The sequence below is a fragment of the Jaculus jaculus genome, chromosome 4, assembly GCF_020740685.1.
Source record: "Jaculus jaculus isolate mJacJac1 chromosome 4, mJacJac1.mat.Y.cur, whole genome shotgun sequence".
Taxonomy (NCBI): Eukaryota; Metazoa; Chordata; class Mammalia; order Rodentia; family Dipodidae; genus Jaculus; species Jaculus jaculus.
In genome coordinates, this window is record NC_059105.1 from 82,846,985 (window position 1) to 82,850,600 (window position 3,616).

A 3,616-nucleotide genomic window follows, 5' to 3' on the forward strand; every position below is an offset into this window, starting at 1 on the left:
CCTGGCCCAGGGTAACCTTCACAGGTCCCACTTCAGAAAGGGCCAAACATCTCTGCCATGTGGTGTTCCTGTGCTTTTGACTATCTCAAGGTGCTTCATATGGACCACATGTGGAAGGTTCAGAGCACATATGACCTCTCATTATAGTACTAGCAAAAACACTGAAGGGCTAAGAGGGAATGTCCAGCCATGTGACTCTTCCTGCCCCACTCCCTAGTGAGGTCCTAGGTATACTTCCCTGAAATGAATGTTGGCTTGGTGTACTGGAAATGTAGTGCCTTGGATTTAAAAGTAGATGGAGAGAGGTGAAACAAAAAGGAAATGCACAAATATCATGTTTGTGATTTTAAGACCAAAACACCATATTGTAAAGACATCAGCAACCACAAAGAAGTAAAGCACTTCCATAATCCCATCATATGTCCTCTCCCTTCAGACAATTCTTTAAATAAACACTGATTTCAATTTTACCAAATAGAATTAGGCTACTATACACTTGCTTCATACACTTAATACTACAAAGAAAACATGTTTTTCTTTCAAAAACTTAGATTCTTATGTCTGCATGTCAATGACTGTTGAATATCCAATTGATAGGTTCCCATGATTTATTTCAGAAGTCTCTAATGACTCATTCAGCATCATCATAAATAAGGTTAAGATTATAAGTACTGTACACAGATTTTGAAATTTATCAGAGTTGCTTTTCTATAGGCTAAATTCTTACATGTGAAATTTGTGAATCAAAAGAACTGTGTAGGGTTAGAGAGATGGCTTAGTGGTTAAGGCACTTGCCTACAAAGCCTAAGGACCCAGGTTCAACTCCTCAGGACTCATGTAAGCCAGATGCACATGGTGGCACATATGTCTGGACTTCATTTGCAGTAGCTAGAGGCCCTAGCATGCCCATTTTCTATTTCTCCCTCTCTCTCTCTAATAAATAAATGAATTAAACTAAAAAAAGAGCTCTGAAATTTTAAGCATTTATTAGAATTTAAATTGACATTTCATTGATAATTCAGAAATTTTTAAGAAACGAATAGATAACACTAGCATCTAAATATCTTTTTTCTTCTTTTCAATTACTTAACTTTTGATATTGGTGCTAATGTATTAGCTCTTTAATCTCTTTAAGTCTGTAATATGTTCTGATATGTAGCAGAGGTAACCAACCCTCATAAATGCTATTGATCATACTTCTGGCAAGTTTCCCAGCTTGAATTGACAATTTTTATGATCCAGTTTCCAATTACCTCACACATCAAGGGGTTTGCATTGAAATATTTCTTTTGACATGAGGTCTTTCCTTGGATCGCCCAAACTAGCTTTGAACTTGCAATCTACATACCTTTGTATCCTAAGTACTGGAGTTACAAGCATGTGCTTCACACATGGGTGAGAATGTGTTCTTAATGCTAGCTTAGTTTGGGTGTTTAGAAAATTTCTACTAATTATAATCATTAATGTGTGTCAACATTCTCTTTCAAAATTTTATCAGTCCTAAATTTACCATAGAAGTTCTTTCACAATTTTAACTATTTAGTTCTAATTAAAATTTTAAAGCTGGGGCTGGAGAGATGGCTTAATGGTTAAGCGCTTGCCTCTGAATCCTAAGGACCCCGGTTTGAGGCTCGATTCCCCAAGACCCATGTTAGCCAGATGCACAAGGAGGCACACGTGTCTGGAGTTCGTTTGCAGTGGCTGGAAGCCCTAGCGTGCCCATTCTCTTTCTCTCTCTCCCTCTCTCTCTCTCGCCTCATGCCCCTTTCTCTCTCTGTTGCTCTCAAATAAATAAACAAAAAAAATTAAAAAAAATTTAAGCTGTATTTGTTTAGAAATCTACGCCAACTATATTCTTTAAATTTTGTTTTAAAATTTATTTTAAAATTCTTTTAATATTTTATTTGTTTATTTGAGATCAAGGTAGAGAAAAAGAAATAGGCAGAGAAAAAGAGAGAAAGAGGCAGAGAGAAAGAGAATGGGAGTACCAGGGCTTTCAGCCACTGCAAACAAACTCCAGAATCATGTGCCACCCTGTGCATCTGGCCTCTATGGATACAGGGGAATAGAAATGGGTCCTTAGGATTTGCAGGCAAGCAGCTTAACTGCTAAGCATCTCGCCAGCCCTAAAATTCTTTTTTAATAAATGCCTTTAAATTTTTCAGATTTTTTGAAATATATTCAAAACTCCTGATAAATTTATCAGTTGGTTCATCATAATTCATTAATCTTTAAATATACCTTTATTCATTTTTGCTATTACTTTCTCTAAGTTTATTCTTAACTTTTACACTGAATATTTAACAAATGAGAAAATATAAATCTACCATATTGCAAATTGAAAAGCAAATATAAGAACTCATTGAGAAAGTCTAACATTTACAGAATTTTAGTATGTTAATGTTTTTATTTAAGATCTAGTAGAAGATCAGTTTTTAAAATGTCTGTCATGGAAACTGAGAATTAAAATGTAGTTTTTTTAATTTCAATAATAGTAATTTGTTATAGCTAAAAATAATTTAGCATATTTTTAAAGCCTTCATATGTGCTTATGCTATTTAAATTAATACTAGCAGATCTAAATTTATTTTTAAATATTTATGATATGATAAAATATCATACCATGCTTTATATAATGTTTTAGACAACATATAATATGTATTATTCTGATTTGGTTACATACATAATATTTTCGCTATACTATATATTTATTTATACTTACAAAGTGATTATTAATACTGTATAACTTTTTCTTTGTAGCTTTCAACACATTTTATAACTTGCTACATACTGTCTTATTATGTTAAATTTATAAATTGTCTATTAATTTGCCTTTGCAATATTTTAAATCTTTAGCTCAAACATTATTGCAGAAATTCTTATTTACAAGCATCAAGTCATATTCTTGTTGTTTAAGTTCTTAATTTTATATTCTCTTCTAGAAATTAAGTAGATATAAATATGGTATACTTCTAGTTTTTATAATATATTTAGCTTTTAATTTAATACTTAGTACATGATCAGTTTTTTAAATACCTCAAGGAAATTCCCGGTTTGGTAACCCCAGTAAACTATTTGAGAGTCATCATGGCTTGGACAAGACAGATTTTCATATCTTGAAGTTCCTGTTTACCTATACTTTCTTTTAATTCCTACTTAGAATCTTGACCTTTGCATCAGCTTGTATATCATGTAATGACTTGCTGTTTGGCTTAATTTGATTTTTGGTTTTGTTTTAAATATAAGTAAAATTTTCATAATTGCAAATAGATGTGACATTGAGTGTTATAGTGGTTTAAACATTAAGATCGCCTAGAAAAAAGATGGGGAAAAAGTTAGGATACATATGCAATATTTTTTTTTTCTAAAAAACCTAGTGACACTGTCCTTTGACAAGAAGTAAATGATCTAAAGACATAGGATTAGATATTCAAAAGATGACTCATGCCAGACAAGAATACTTCAATCCCAGCACTTGGGAGGCAGAGGTAGGGGGATCACAGTGAGTTCCAGGCGAGTATGGAACTGCACAGTGAATTCCAGTTCAGCCTGGGCTAGAGTGGGGGGGAGGGAATAGCTGATTTAGTTTTTGACCTTTTGAATGTATTTAACTATC